At 36.6% G+C, this 17247-nt stretch overlaps 1 protein-coding gene across 2 annotated transcripts in view; it reads left to right on the top strand.

Moving 5' to 3' along the window:
- LRRC4C (leucine rich repeat containing 4C) overlaps positions 1-17247 on the top strand; it is a 52301-nt gene that overhangs the window by 12167 nt on the left and 22887 nt on the right. The window contains exon 1 of one of the 2 annotated variants that reach the window (XM_058850731.1): positions 15870-15924. The exons of the other annotated variant lie outside the window; for it this stretch is intronic. The gene's annotated coding sequence lies outside the window, so the exon portion shown is untranslated. Of the gene's footprint in view, positions 1-15869; positions 15925-17247 lie in introns of those variants that run through there. 2 annotated transcript variants of the gene reach the window in all.

The raw sequence follows: 17247 nt of genomic DNA, 5'->3' as shown, positions 1-17247 counted from the left end.
AGAGAAGCCCAAGAAAATCAGACAGAAAGGTTTAAACTTTGGATCAAAGTCAGCTCCTGCTGATATGGTACCACTCCAACACATCCCTCATCTTCTGAGAACAGTTCATGTGCCTTTCCATTAAATACCTGTTTTTTGTGAGCCCCAGAGCATTCCCAGAAGTTCTGTTATACCAGTTCAAATAATAACTGTTACTGCTAGGGTCTAAGTACTTTTATGTTCTGTTTCAGGTTGTGAGGCCTTAGGGTGACCAGTGCTTTCCAAAATTCTGGTCTCTAGCTTAATGCTGCAATCTGTAACTTTTATGTCTGAAGGCTTAGATATTTGTCATATTATAAATTTAAGAGATAAACTACCTGCATTTTTAAACCAAGATCATAGAAAATTATCTTTAAATAATCTTTGCAAATGCATTTCATTCTCTCTGGTTATAGTGCCTATTACACTCAGAGCTCAGAAAATACCTGGACATGTCCATAATTGAAAAGTTAATCAGTCGTGCTGCTTTTTTTTCATGACCCTCCAATGAAAAAAGCTGGCTATTGGGGAGCTATAGCCTCTAAGATGAATGATGAAAAAATAAGAGGTAGTATTTAAAAATACTGTGATTTGCCTTTATTTTTTTTTCTTTTGGGTGAAACAAGAAAAACTAATATGGAAACTTTGATTTGATATTGGTATCTTAATGGTAGCTTTCTTTAATACATGTCTTCAAAAAGTGTAGCGTTTTGAAGGGCAATTATTTCCAGACTTGTGCAGACAATAAACAAGTGATCAATGGTGAATATGTAGAATTGAAAAGAATGGGAAAGATGGCAAGCAGAAAGAAGTAAGATAGGCATCTATACTCTTTGTTAAAGAGCTCCGTGGTAATCAAGTTTTAGAGATTTGGAATTTTAAAAATTTTAGCTGCTTTCTTAAGTGATATATGCAGTGTGGGAGATGCAATTACATTGCTGCAAGCAAAGCTGCAGCAGAAATATATGCTGTAGATAAGCGTTTAAAATGACAGTGGTGCGTGCATAGAAGAAACCTGACAAGTTGTGAAAATTGGGACTATATCGCTGTATCACTTCTTCCATGATATTCTGGGAACTATGTTAAAAGGAAACAGGAATAATCCTAATGAAACATGATCTCTTCTCTATTCCAAACTGCTGTAAACTGAATCTGACTGGCTGCTGCACTGGTGACATTTTTTAATCCAGTATAATGGATTCCAGCACTTGTCCAGGCAGCTGTTGAAACTCCCCATGGATTGCAACCTATGCCATCTTTTTATCTGCCTGTTTTGCATTTCAATTATAATCTCCACCTCATTTTACCTCTTGTGATCACGTGGGTATCTAGCAAATGTCTACTATGAAAATAACAGTTCACATTAATCTGTTGTGTCAGTTGATAACTAAATCACACTTCACAGATAAAACTTGTTATTTATTTCCCATGTTTTCCAGGCTCAGTATGCTCATTGCTCCTCACTGAGTTTTGATCCTTTATTGCACTTAGTTTTAAATCTGTGATGGTCAAAACCCTCTTTCATGGACAGAATATATTTTTTCTTACTGTCTTGTTCATAAAAGAAAGTTGAAGTCCCAGAACTGAGGGAACTGAGCAATTTTTTCTTTTACCACTGTTTTGTATATACAGCGTTGGGTATGTCACTTAAGCTGCCTAAATTTAATGGTGTTTAAAATGAATACCATAATACTTAATTCATTGGATTATTGTTATCTAATTAATGAATCCTTTGAAAAACCCTTTGAAGTTCCCATTTATAAAGTGCTTTATAAATATGCAGTAGTCATAGCAATAAATTTATTTTATTTCTTGTGTTTAAGCCCAATATCACATGGATTTGGAAATGCTACTTTGTTTTACTCTCCCCACAAAAAGAGCTTCCTTTTGTGTGTCATAACTAAGTTCTTTCACTTCTCAGATCCACCTCTAAGTAATGATTGTTTCTTGTGAATAGATGTATCAAAGAGAATTTTAAAGATTTATTATTCATACTCCATATGAACCACTGGAGTCCTTCATTCTAAAATAAGCCTTTTGAAAAATGTAGATTATTTTCCTTTCAACCTTGTCTGCAGTTTAGAAGCATGCAGTGAAAATGTGCTGTTTACGGGTGAGGGATATGTCCTGCACTGAAAGTCCTAAAAAGGCCTGAACATGTGGAGTATTATTAATACTGTTTGGGACCATAAAATATTACCCCACAGCCCTGCAGGTGGGGTCTCAGCAGAGCAGAGCAGAGGGGCAGAATCTCCTCCCTTGCCCTGCTGCCCAGGCTGCTTTGGAAGCAGCCCAGGATATGTTTGGCTTCCTGGGATGCAAGCACACTTTGCTGGGTCTTGTTCAGCTTTTCATCCACCGGTACCCTCAGCCCTTCCCAGCAGGGCTGCTCTCAGTCCTTTCATCCCCCAGCATGTATTGACACCAGGGGTTGCCCTGTTGTGCAGGAGCTTCCACTTGGCCTTGTTAAACTTCATGAGATTCACATGGAAGCACTTTTACAGCAAATTGTCCATTTAAATTTCCTTCCTATATTAAAATCTACTCCAGTTTCATGTGATAAGAATCTTATGTCACAACGTAAGTACATCTCATGCATAAGTAAAAACATGGCTGTATTGAATACTTCTAAGATTAGGACCCAAGAATGTAATCCTCATCCTGTGTTAGAGCAAAATACTGCATTTTATTTATATCTTATAGATTTTTAGATCACCTTATTTTCAAAGTATTCCTCTAGCAAGTTCATGAGAATGAAGAACTAGGACAATTTAACAGCTGAAGTAGCTTTTCAGAAGGTTGCCAAGTTATTGGCATCACTGACAATTTGCCTGGCACTGTGAGGTCTAATGCAAGATGACTAACTTTAAGGCTGAAATATTAGCTGTAGGAAGGGCAGAGAACTGAGGCTATAGTTCTTTACCCAACTATTGCTTAATCATTTATATTTATTGGTTGAGAAAGGATTAAATAATATTTATCTATACAAGTATAGTTGACATCAATTTATGTGAGTTTATGAAACTAAAAGAACAGAATAGGCAGAACCTTTGTAATAAGCCTGAGAACAATATCAGTGTTACTTGAGTTTAGGGAATAAAATGGGGAAAATATTAATAGGCTGTCAGATAATAACACTTGTAATACTCTTGTAAGAATTATTCTTCATCATGTCTTTCACAAGCCTTTACAAATATTGGAAACACTGCATCTGCAAACTTTAATTATACCCTCACTACTCTGCCGAGAGTTAACATTTTTAACCCTGATGAAATGAAAAGTCATGAGGCAAGTTTGCCTTTTTAAAAGAATTTTGAACTGTCTCCTAATCTCGGAAAAAAACCCCAGAGCAACCAGAACATAGTCTTTTTTTTTTTTTTTTTTTTTTTGTATTTATATTTAATTTGCAATAATACCGCAGGTATTTTAAACATTTACTTATGTAACCATAAAAAACACTGAGATAAGTTTATAACATGATCAAAATAAGTATGAATTCATGAAGTCTAAAATTTAGGAAGCATTTTATAACAGATGAGAATAAATTCTAAAATCTAGCTTTTTTGTCCTTTTTAGTCTCAATTAACTAATTTTTACTTGCAATTGAGTTTTATAGTAGGAATACAGTAGGAATTGTTTTTGACATGGGGTTCATATGATAGTGTCACACGTTGTTACCTTTGTTGTTGGAAGGATATATGTGATATTAAAGTTTTGAATATTTTTCTTTGTTTCTTGTCATTTAAGAAGCAATCAGTCAAAGAATGAACAAGAGATTGATTTTATTGTACCAAGGCTGATTTCTGAAAGTGCTTATATAGCAACATCTCTAAAATGAAGTCTGGGCTTAGGCAAAAGCATCTGTTTTCAAAATTGTCACCCTGATTGACTCTGTGAAAGCCCACAGGAATTGAGAGACATTAGAGATACTGTAGCTTGAACCTTGATCTTTTGCATTTCTTTCTTCTAATAGCTCTACATTAAATACAAAGGAATTCTTAAAATGGAAAAATACTGTTGAAGAGATGATGGGTTTTTAAAAAAAGGGAGAACATGAGGAAACACTGTGCAATTGGTAGTTTAATTTCTAAGTCTTTCTGCTCTGGTTTTATTATTCTCTGTATTTAAATATTAATAGAGTCAGTGCTATTTAACCAAAGTCGTTTGTATCATCTCACTAACCTACGTGGAATCAAGGCAGAATGAACTTCAGCTCTCTAAGTGAGCAGGAGATAACAATGCAGCATGACACAGAAATGATTGAATTTGCCAGCAGTGTTTGTGCAATGCTTGCTAATTTACAAGGGCATTTTCAAGTGATTCAGTGGCTGGGATTCCTCGGGGGCAGTTCTCTTGGGCACTGAAACTGAGTCAACATTTAAATGGTTTTACTTTTGGAGTAGCTTAGAAAAATCATAAGTAAATAGATTTTTTTCATAATTAATACAGCAACTGCAAATCATGCAAGGATCATTTCCTTTTTGAAAGGAAAGAAAACTCTTCTCATTTGGCTGAGCATTTTGCACCGTATTTGTTAAAACTGTGAAGAAATGTAAAATGCAGATTGCTGGAATAAGACAAGACAAGTACTCACTGATCTGGATGAACCAACTCCCCACTTAGTAAATAGTGAATCTGCTGTAGAGGAAATAAATCGAGCTGTAAGTCCGAGATCTGAATTCTCCCTGTTTTGCCACTGATATGCCTGTGCCAAGGCATCCCACCTTTCCTTGCTTGAGGTCTGCTTTGGCTAGAAGCAGGAGAGGCAATGACCCCTTTCAAAATAACATCCAAGTAAATAATTTTGGAGTCACAATGTGTTATTTACATCCCTTAAGCGTTCCCTCCAACCTACAGGAACTCCAGTTGTTATTTTCTTTTGTAACATCCCCAATATATTTTAAAATATGACTATTAATGACCTGCTGCAGTGCCCACATTTCAGCAGCAGAGAGTAAGGATTGCCCTGCTCCTACAAATGTACTTTTTCTGTGTACTTGCAGGCTGATAGACATTTACCATGTTGGTGCAAGAAATACCTGTGCTCACTTGAATGCTGTAAAATCTAATAAAGCTAGAATTTGAGGGCTAAATGTCTCCTTTCATAACAGGAAGGAGAGTAACATTTTTCAAAGACATAGAGTGCCAGCAGGAGACAAATCTCCTGCTCTTGCCTTCTTGATTTCCTTCATGTTACTAGAAATCTAGAAAAAGTCAAAACAAAAGTATTTTAAATTAGACAATGACTTTGGTAAGTTGCTGGCTTCAATGAAACTCCTTAGACTTCATCTTTGCTAGTTGCCACCCATGGGTCTATATTAACTCTTTAAAATAAAAAATAAAATCTTTCTCACTCCATATAAGATAATATAAATAGCATATTGATGGAGTACTTGATGATTAAAGTCTTTTTCTCTTACAAAATCTATAGAAGAAAAATTATAAAATTCAATTCTAGAAGTCTCTAGGGAGATAGAAATCCCAAGATGGAAATCCTTTGTAATCAAAATAAGAAAAAAAAAAATATTTTCTTTGACGTTTTTTCAATGAGCACCTGAGATTTTGAACATTGCAAAAGAGGTTCCTGGAAGAGGAAAAGTTGCTGATTGCCTACAGAAGCACACTGGAGAATTCAGAACAAAATGGATGATTCCTCTGTCTCATATATAGCAAAACATTAGAAAGTTAAGCCATTGTTCTTACTAAAGAAGTAGTTCAGCTTCTAGGGTATGAAGACTGTTGCTTGACTCTTAATGTTGGTGTTATTGCCTATTTTACATGCCATTCCAATTCCTTGAATTTTTCTTGACTTCCCTAATTGTGAAGTAAAGACAAAATCTCACAGGATCCTTTGGCTGAATCTGCATCAGGGTCCTCAGCTTCTGTCTAAAGTCTAAGTACTTTAAAGTTTAAATAATTTTAGACTGAAGTCTAAATACTTTGGAACTTTACAGGTTTACCCAATGAAGCTCCTTCCCCAAATCTGTGTCCTTGTCACCATCTAGTAGTGAAATTTCTAGTTGTACTAAACTTCTGAAACTTTCAGCAGGCAACTTCTGTCTCTGAACTAATACTTATTTTTGCTAGGCTATTACCTAGAGAAAAGATGCAAGATTTTCTGTATTTTTGAAGTTCTTTTGCACATACTAAGATATGAGTTTTGGGTTTAGGTGATTGGTTTGGGATTTTTTGGTTGCTTTTCTTTTTGCATTCAAATGAAACCAGTTGGCTCATCTTCTTGTACAAATAACTCAAAAGTAAAACTAAAGAAGTGAAAGGACTGCTGAAAATAGAGTAGCACTGACAATTAATGGCCTGTTGCCTCTGAAAACTGCAGGTCAGATGAAATTTCTTTGACACCAAAACTGGAACTTCATATTTTAGTTCACATACATATTCAAACTTATATATGTGCATGCTTTCTTCATGAGAAATTTCATGCACCTGAAATTTCCATCACAATTTATGTTGACTGCTAAAATGCTTTCAATTAAAAGGGTTATGTTGTAATTTCTGTTGCTGTTACAGCCTTTGGAGCTTATGAAATTACCCTGGATACATTGGCTAAATATACCCACAATGATTAAGATTCAAATCAGAGTATGTCAGTCAAGTTTGGGGAGATAGTAGTAAACATATTAAACTAACCTCAGAAGGGAGGTTGTTTAAAACCAGCTGATGCTTCCCAGGAACAATTACAATGTTTGCGAATATAATTATGGGTAGAGCTCCTGAAGTCTGACTTGGCTGCAAAATCTGTGTAAAAACATTGGCTTTTAATTTTTCTTTTTTTTCTTCTGCACTTACCTCCTCTTCACATTGAAGTGAATTTTATTAGATCTTTACTTTGGAACCTACTTTTATTTATTTCAGGTTTATAAAACCATATTATCTATTTCTGGTTTTGGTTTTATAGGCACTGCGTGAGAACCATTATACTTGGACTTAGGAAAACACTTCCAAATGAATTCTAACTGGAGATCCCTACCCAGGCAAATGGCTGCAAATGTCCTCTTTGGCAGAAGATATTTCTCTCTGTTGGAGGTTATTGCTATGCATCTTTCACAGTAGTGAGAAGTTTGAAAATACTCAAACAATTAGGGGATATGTGGCAGCAGTATGTGATCATAATTAGTGGCTAATTTCTTCCATTTTGAAAATGCCACTCTATAAAATAATGGGGAAACTGTGCTGGCTCCAGGGCAATCTATACTGCAGCAGCATACAACTGGTCACTAACCAGGAGTGACACCAGGCAGAGCCATGCCTTAGAGTTTTTATCCACATCATTAAACAACTGGAGTTTTGCCCACAAGTTCGAGCAGAAGACTGATGCTGGAGATCTTGGGCCATAGATGTGCTCTTGATTTTTCTCATGGGATTAAACAAATAACCTTGCCTCTGTCCTCACTTTTAAGGTCAATTTTAGGGTAAGATTCTTTCAGCATTACCACCATGATTTGCACTTCCAGACGTTACTGCAATAAATGCAATGCCTATGATGAAAAATAACACAGTTCACCTTTGCATAAGAAACATTGTGTGTAAAGTATACATTAGCCTTGACTGAATAGATTAGCCTTCAGTCGATGAGACCTACCTATTATTCTGCTAGATCTAAGAATATATTTCATCTGTCTCCAACCCATGTTATCAATCTAGACTGTTAAATCTTCCCTCAGTGGATACAGTTGCTGTTTTTTCTTATAGTAGAAAAAAGTGTGGAGAATAGTTTTCCCTGATCTCCTTTTCTTTTTAGATGAGTCATTGCCATTAGCAGATTTATAGAGATTAGTCAGCTGTTTGTTTTTATTTTCAGAATGGGGGTAGACCTTAATGAAAAAGAAAACACTACTGGCTTTAGAGTTAAGGGAGAGCACAAGGCAGTTCGTGTAAATCTCGTTGCAGCTCATTACTTTTAAACAATAGAAACAAGGGGGTTTATTGAGCACTAGAGATATAGCAGATCTATATGTCTGGCTTTGACTATGGAACCATGAAGAAGACCATTCACATAGGTCATTCAGCCCAAATTTTACACTAGCCTCAAATGTGCTGAGTCAAGACTGTAGGAGCTGAGCAAGCTTGGCAAGAGCAGTCATGTGGAGCAGAACTTATTGCTAAGACTCAGGCACTTCCAAACCACAGTCTTACATATCTGGAGCAACATAAGATACACAGCCAATTCTCTCAGCTAGGCTCCTTGGAAAATCTTAGCTTTAATGTAATTAAGCAGTGTAGTGAGCTCCATTCGCCTTGACGGTGCAAGTCTCACACACCTTGCTGACAGTTTCAGTGTTGCTGCATTATGTCTCTACTTTGATTAGGCCCAGATACATTTAATTAGCAGGTTTTTTGATCAATTAGATAATGAACCCTAAAGTCACCTTCTTTCTTAGATGTGCTTTGAACAACAGTTTTAATCTCAGTGACAGATCCTCGAGAAAGAAAAGAGGAGAAACCAGTGTAATTAAAATGTGAGCACACAAAAATGCCTATATGACTCTGGAATATGAAAATAAAAATACTTTGAACTCTAAAGCACAGAAGACATTGAGTTCAATGAATGAAAACTCCAAGGTTTTCAACTGAGTTATCATTTGATTATGTCTGTGATGAATAGGAGAAAGATATTTGAAAGTGTCTTTGCTTCCACTTCATTGATTTCTCTAACACCAGAGTTGGGCTAACACTGAGTCAGAATTTAATGAAGTTTAGCACTCTCATAAAATGTTCCTAAGTTTGTAATGAATAGTAGTAGGTAAAAAACCAAAAATGAGAAAAAAAACAACCCAACCGAAACAAAAAAAAAATGACCATTTACTAGTAAAATTCTGGAACAGTGGGATGGAAAGACATGAAAGTTCTCCTTCAGACAATCAGACATTGCCTGAGCTGTGTTGAATATGTGAAATTTGGAATAAGAATGGATCATGGTTCATCTTGGATTGTGAAATTATGAGCAGGCCACATTATGCCATGAATAAAAATAAATGCTTGGGGGAAAAAAGTGAGTTATTTTCAGGGATTGGCTTCTCTCTGTGTCTTTAGGCTTTACTTTGTTTCTGTATTTGTGCTTTGCAATTTCAGCTTCTTCATCTGGAAGATGTTCTACCATATTGAATCTTGGGGTGTAAATAAAGAATTAGTATTTAATGCAAAATAAGCTGCATCGACAATTAACATGTCAATTCTTTAATAGCTACTATTTTAGTGACTATATCAAGGATTCAAATACTGATCAAATTTCCACTTCTGGCACCAAAATTTTGGCCAAATACCTAATCAAGGTACAAAGCATGTTTTTGGTTTTTTTTTTTTTTCACCTGTTCAAAGTGATTTAGGAAGCAGAAATAATCTAAAAGATGTATGAATAAGAAACAAGAATTTGTATGTATGCATACAAATGTGTGCACATGTTGGAATATATGTGCCTATAGCATTCTTGCATCAAACATTTCTGTTTGTCATGTTTCCTTGTCATGAGTATTAATTTTGAAGCCCACTTAGGAGGGAAAGGAATTCACTCTTTTCTATTAATCTAATTTTACTGTGTAGAATTGGCAGTATATACGCTGTCCAAAACCAGGAAAATGAAGTCTTTCTGTCTGCATTCCTGGTGAATAGTGAGGAATCCTGTTAATGCTTATCTATTTTGTTGGTACTGTGGTAGAGCATGGTGTATTGTCTAGTAGAGTTCCACTGGAAGTACTTGAAAGAATTTTTCTTTCAGACTTCTAGCCCATCTGTAGAATTGTTTATTACTTTGTTATTGGAAAACACCTCCACTGACAGCAAATATATTCACTGCTTGAATTAAAAGAGATATCTTAAAGATTGTGGTTCTTATTTTTTTAAATATTTGACTTAAGAAACAGATATTATAAATGTAACTAGCTGGTACTGACAGCATTAAAACATCCCAATCCAAATGCAGATACCAATCCAGTAAGAACAGGGTTAATTGTATTCTCTTGTCTCTAACCACTATCAATGCTTAGTATTGAAGAGATTTTTCTTGAACATCACTCACACTTTGTGGGGTATGTCCTGCATTTTCTTTTCTGTGCTTTAGTCACACACTTGTTTTCATATTTAACACACACTTGTTAACATATTTAACATATTTAATTCCCAAATTCTTGCAGAAAAGCAAAGTGGTAAACCTCCTTATGTCTAACAAAGTCCATTTTATATTTGTTCTTTACATTTTCTTCAATGTCCTAACCCTTTTTTCATTTCTGTAGCAGGTCTCTCACTTAGGGCAATTAGTATTTTGAAACATCTGATCAACATATTTCTTTTAATGCATGATATCAATAATAGTCTCCAACTACACAACAGGAATGCAAGAATGGTCTTTCCAAGTTAGACCAAAAATCCATGTATTTCAGTATATTTTTCCTGTAGTAGCACATAGTAGATATATAGGAAAGATTATAGGAAAAGAACAAAATAATAATAATAATAGTAATAATAATAGTAATATTAATAATATTAATAATAATAATAATAATAATAATAATAATAATAATAATAATAATAATAATAATAATAATAATAATAATAATAATAATAATAATTTACTCTAGTATTTTCAACTTAAAACTTTGTTGGGGTGTTATTTTTGTGTTACTCTTGACAGTTTGTCATTCTGCTAGCTTGTCTCCTTGGTTTTTGATGCAAGGTCACCTGGCTAACTGCTTTTATCATGATAAATGCCTCAACATAAGGATGGTGATACTGGCCAAGGTATTCTTTTTCTATAAGGAATTTTATGAACATGCCAAAGACCTAGAGCTTGTCAACTGTTTATACTTCCTCTCTAGCTAGGTAATTATCAGTCTCCAACTCTTTACAGCTAAGATTAATTTCTGAGCCTGAAGTAGAGTAATATTTAATAATTCATATTGGTTTACTCTTCCAAAAACTCGCCTAGCATCCACTTCTGGATAATTACCTTCTCTCTGAAAAAGTATTTAGTTTTGTGTCCTGATGAATATACTTTTTGTTTTCTAATGCTTGTGTACAAAGATGCAGCAAAACCTGGGCACAGTGCTCCAGATGTGCCTCACCAGGGCTGAGTAGAGGGGCAGGATCACCTCCTGTGAGCTGCTGGAAATGCTCTTCTAATGCACCCCAGGATCCCACTGGTCTTCTTGGCCACTGCTGGCTCATGGACAGCTTGTTTTCCACCAGGACCTTCAGGTCCTTCTCCACAGAGCTGCTTTCCAAGAGCTCAGCCCCAGCCTGTGCTGGTGCAGCAGGGTTTGCCTCCCAAGGAGCAGGACCCTGTACTTTCCTTTCTTGAATTTCAGAAGGTCCCTCTCTGCTCATCTCTCCAACCTGTTGAGGCCCTTCTGAAGGGCTGCACAACCTCTGGGGTATGGGCTGCTGCTCCTGGCTTTGAGTCAGCAGGGAACCTGCTGAGGAGGCCTCTGCCCCTTCCTCCAAGTCACTGATGAATTAGGTGAACAAGACTGGACCCAGTATTGAACCCTGGGGGACACCACCAGTGACAGGACTCCAACCAGCCCCTGTGCCACTGATCACGACACTCTGAGATCTACCACTCAGACAGTTCTCAACCCACCTCACTGTCCATTCATTCAGCTCACACTTTCTGAGCTTACCTATGATAATATTACATGAGGCAGTGTCAAAAGCTTTGTAGGAGTAATGCATTTAAAGAGGGAATGGTAAAGCTTTTATTTTTTATTCTTTCCCTAATAATTCCTGATGTTAATATGATTTTTGACTGCTATAAAATTGGCTTTGTTAAGTTAATCGCTGTTACATCAAAATCCTCCTCTGCACAGCTGTTTCCCTGCATTAGAGGATGCATTTATCCAAATTGTCCTTGCCATCCTCTGACCATCCTGTTCTTCCTACATTTGCCTATCCCTTTCTGCAGTAAAACTGTATGGATGATGAAGGTCAAAAATAATAATAAGAGTAAAAAAATTAATTGCAGAATAAAATTCTCAAATTCTATGTGTGCTAGGAAGTCTAAGATATTGTTTCAAGCAAACTAAAGTGAAAAAAAAAAACCAAAACCATAAAACATTATGATTCCTTATCCTTCTTACATAAGCTTAGGTGCAAAGATGGGCAACAAGAACTGTGGAGAATCAGCTTAAGCCAGACTTACAGAACTTTAGAGGAAGAAGGTCCAGGACCACCAGGACCCTCACTCTGCAGCAGGTAGAGAGATGGTCTTAGATAGTATCTCTAAGTAGGGCTGACACGCTTTCTGGACTTCCCATTCCACTGGAAGCTCTGACAAAGTTATTTCATTGCCAAGGATTTTGTGAAAAAAGTTGTAAAATTCCTGACCAGTCTTATTATTCAGTCCACTAAGCATAAAATCAAATCTAGGAGGTGACCATTAACTCTCAGGGAAGTCTAGCTTTATTTTATTAAAACCAGACAAAAACAGCGGATATTTACACATGGACTGTAGCAATTTCTGCAGCAAAATCCAATATATTTGTGGGGCCAGTAGTCATTTTAAAGAGACAAAAGTGTTTTGTCTGACTGCAGGATGGTAAAATAATTTGACAAATAAAAATACCTCATTATAAATCGTAAGAATTGTCAATAGCAGCATAATGACTCACCAAAGCAGGTAACTCATTATCATGACCTAAATAGAAAAGAAGTAGGAATGGCTCTGTTAAAAAGAAAAGATTAAGGCATCCTGAGGAAGGACAAACACCAGCAGCTGAGTTTAAGGAGGTCTATATAGAAACATTCATATTTTTAAATGTTAAACTAATTTATTACTTTTCATGCAATAATGAAGCCTAACCACAGGACATACATGAATTTTGAACTCCGCCTTGTGTATAGGGAATCCTGGGAAACATGTTTGCTCACACAGTGTTACTAATAATAGCATAAAATATTAAAGTGGACAGAATTTTTATAGCTAATGCATGTGCACTTTGCACTCTGCACTTTTTTCAGCACCAATAAGATTTTGTTTCTGCCAACATACTGCTGTTATTTGTGATCATAGCTCTGCAGGAAAATGTTAAAATATAAATTAAAAAAAAGTGAAAAAGAGGCAAATAATCCCTTGTGTTTAAATTAAATTTTCTGTTGACAGTACATTCCTGTAATAGCTGTTTCTTTAATGGGAAATATAAATAACTAAAGGATGCACATTTAAATATGTGTCAAATGGCTTTGATAATCTCATTATTGAGATTGACATTGTTCTTCAAGATCTTTCTAATGAACAAAAATTAATTTTTTCATGTAGGAAAAAAACTACATTTTAGACAGATCTTAAGTTTTAGAGAGATCTTTGAAAACAAGTAATTAAAAATGTTTTGTCTTTGAGCTGAAAAGAAAGGGAGCTAGTAGATATAAAAATTAATTTTGTCAATAATTTCTGTACCTTGCTACATTTTTGAATGCTTAAATCTTATTTGTAGCCACCATCAATAAAACAACTTTAAAATACAGTTTGAGCATGCTATGTTCAGATACTTGAGTTTGCTTTCTAAGATTCAACTTTAGAACAATTAATAGCGTAGTATTTGGGAACTGGGCATTGATTTTAATGAAGTCAAGCTGGCTGGGGTAAGTGTAAATTTGTAGAAATGTTAGGTAAGTTGGAAAATACAGAGACAGACTTTGACAGCTGTGGTCTAAAAAATTTTGTGACAATTTTCTGCATTTCTTGTATATCATATTTTGCTGAATATTTCTAATTCTTTTTTAAGGATATTGCTGATGCAAATGAAGTTGCAATGCATTCACTCATGTTTTATCCTTGTGCATATACATACTTAGTTTTAAGTGTGGTGCAGAAGGAAATGCCATAGATCTATTTTTGAACTGTGGTCACGGGAGCTTTAATTGCTTCTTTATGTGAAAAGCTTTTCGTCAACAACTTTGGAACATGCCTTGTCCTCTAATTACTCTTTCTGCAAAAATTGTCCGTGATCAGAGTTTCTCTGACTGCCTTTTCCCTCATTACTCTCTGCCCACTTTTAGAGTATGAATAGCTATCAGTACGTGATTTTTCTTTCATATCCTGCCAAGGGAGGTCTCTACTGTGCACAGCAATGTGTTGGTGATTTAAAAGAATCCTTCTCTGCAGGAAGCAATAATACTAGAAATGATTTCAACAAAACCTAAAATGTCACCTTAGACTAATGAAATTCCTTCATCAAGCAACACAGAGTTGACACTTCTGTGAGATCCTTTAAAAGTCAGATTAAGAAGAGAAAATTAAACTTGAAATGACAGGAAACAAAACCAGCTCTGTTTCCCCTGAACATAGCTGAGAACAGTATGTTGATTATTCTCAGACAAGCTGATTTCACGGGCAGTGACCCTAACTCAGCATAAAGAACAGCTAACAACATGGCTTTAGATGGCTGGCAATGTTATCTGTTGTTCGCCATTTAAAAAATGAAATAGCCGTCTGTCTTGGAGCTGGCCCATCTGTAGCTTCACTCATACATCCCCTCATATGCAGGGAGACAGTTGAGGAACTGCCATACTGGCTCAGCCTAGAGATTATTTTCTTCCATTTTTCCCATCCCTGAGAGTGGGCAGTACAAGTGCTCTAGTGGAAAATATAGAATTCCTTGACAGATGGCAGTTATAAAATAACCTGTGTGTAACGGAGTTTTCTTTTAAAGTCATCTCAATAAATATATCAATGCATGTTCTGAATTGCAGGGCTTTGTAGCTCCTTTATTCAGTTCAGCAAAGCTGTGGGTTTAAACCTCTTAGGGTATGTGCAATACCGAGACCCTTGACCCTCACAGTTAAATCTAAATGAGCCTCTACCCTGGTGATACCTCTCGGTGAATAGCAGACACCAGCTGCTTTTTTGGGGACGGCATCAGTGTTTATTGAGGTTCCTTGGTTTTAGTGGAGCACAGATGTGAGAGCACAGCGCTGGGGAGCTGCTTCTGTGAGCTGCAGCTTTCCTGAGTAAGGACTTTTACGTGTCCTATAGGGACACTCTGGTATCACTTCACAACACTACATTTGGCTGCACAAGACTGCAAGAAAAAGACATTCATAACATTTAGGCTGAATCCTGAGGTTGGAATCTTCAGCTCCTTTTAGGACCAATTAGAAATGGGAACTTAACTCAGATAGTCCCTGCACACACCACCATTTCCCTCTCAGCTGCTCAGCTGCGTGCGAGAGTTTAGATGTAATTTTGCCTTGGGCACAGAGCCAGTCCCTGCAACACTGAAAGAAGCGATAGTTCAGGGCTGCTCTTTTACGTCTTTTCATCACTGCTGAGTGTTGTTTTACTTTCCTCATTTCAGAAAGAAACCCATCATCCAGTGTGTGGGCTGTCAGCAGCTCCCTCGCACTCTCATTTTCCGCTGCGGTACAGCCCAATGGGGACTGCTGGCCATCCACGATGTTTCCACAGCCCGGCTGCTCTGCCCCCAGCTTTCCAGCCTCCTTTGCCTGCAGTGAATGCCCATAAATTCCCCCTGCAGACACGGCACTGCACGCAGTGTGATCGCCACGCAGCAGCCGCAGTTGTCTAGAGAGACGCCTGCTTCCCGCAGGGAGAGATTTTACCATATTGGATCAGGTCACAGAACCATGACATCCAGCATCTTGCTTTAAGCAGTGACCAGTACCTGATGTTTCAAATGAAGCTGAAAGCACCTAACAAAGTACCCGGAGAATTGCATGTGGCAGAAGGGAAGAGTTTATTTTATTGGCTCTGGGTGCCTATGGAATTGAAAACCCAGCTACTTCCATAATAAACCGTAAAGCCATGACTCCCTTCTGTGTCTGGAGCTGGACTTAGGAATACTTTAGTAATAATGACAAGCTGTCTTTAATTGGTCTGGGGAAGAAAACGTAGTGAGAGCCAGAGATAACATCTGCAACACAGACTTGGTGATAAAGGTATTTTCTATCTACCTGAATTTACAGGCAAGTTGGAATTTTCCTGGCCAAACTAACAAAACCACTGACTGACATGCTGCTAAACCTAGCACACTGTGCTGTTAACACTGGTTCATTATATTTTATTGCTGATTGCAGGGCTGCTGGTATGGAACACTGTGTTCAGATAAAGCTCCTCTGGAGCACCAATGTGAAATAAGGGAACCCTGATAACTGCACAAATTAAGAAACCTTTAATGGGTTATGAAAGCACAGTCTGTCCACAGCTGTTTTTAGAAACTGATAGTGATTTCCCTTTTCTAGTGATTAGGTAATTTTTAAGACCTGTGATCTTTGCTGATTTTTATTGGCTGTGATAATTTTGATTGAATTGTTTATACTCACAGTGATCATAAGACTAAAATGTTCTGTTTAACGTAATTTTATTTTCAAGGTTTCAGTAGGACTAAAACTATGGGTGACAAATTTTTAGATGAAATCTTTGATGAGGCAGAGTTTTAGGAGGTCATTTTAGTGTGTGCTGAATCCCAGGTGCAGTGAGCTGTACATCTCTGTGATGCTGCTGGATGTGTTTTCAAATGAAACACCTAATCCAGCACATCTAGTACTTTATAGGGACATTGGGGTACCAATTGCACCATAATGAGGTTTTTTTTAAAAGAAATAGGTCTTCAACAAAGGAAGATTTCCCACATGAATCCATCTTAGAAAAGTTGGGGTGAATTTTAGGCAGACTAAAGAGATCCATTCCTGTGTTTATGGACTTGTTTCCCTATGCTGTTAAATCCAAAGGATAAACTAGAATTGAAAATTTAATGTAATTAAAACACTGAGCTATAAACTTTTTTTTTTTTCAAAAAGTGAGGTTTTTAATCACATAAGAACATATACTTGCCAATTCAACAAGACACATTTGAAGGAGATTTGGAGTAATTCTGGGGACTGGAATGTAATTCTCTCATGTTTGTGTCTGGCCCAACACAGACACCACTAATTAAGGGAATGCTCTTTTGGTTCACTGTGCAGAGATTAGCTTCATTTCAGTGAAGGAAAAATCTTGAGTCCTGATTTAAAAATAGGTATTGCAGACATTCCACAAGGAAAGCTCTTTGAAATGTTTCCTTGGGTACATGCAGTTCCTTGCATTTGTGCTTAGTAGTAGAGCATAATTAGATTTCAAATTAATGGATCACGTGACTGCCCTCCAACAAGGCTAGGCTAGGGTGAGTCAGTAGGCAAGTGAGTTAATTTCCTCTTTTGAGACCTTAATTCCAGACCCTATCTCTTTTTAAGTATGTGTCTCTATGAAATATATATGTTTTG

Source organism: Poecile atricapillus, chromosome 1 (genome assembly GCF_030490865.1).
Source record: "Poecile atricapillus isolate bPoeAtr1 chromosome 1, bPoeAtr1.hap1, whole genome shotgun sequence".
Classification (NCBI taxonomy): Eukaryota; Metazoa; Chordata; class Aves; order Passeriformes; family Paridae; genus Poecile; species Poecile atricapillus.
This window is presented reverse-complemented; position numbering and strand designations above follow the sequence as displayed.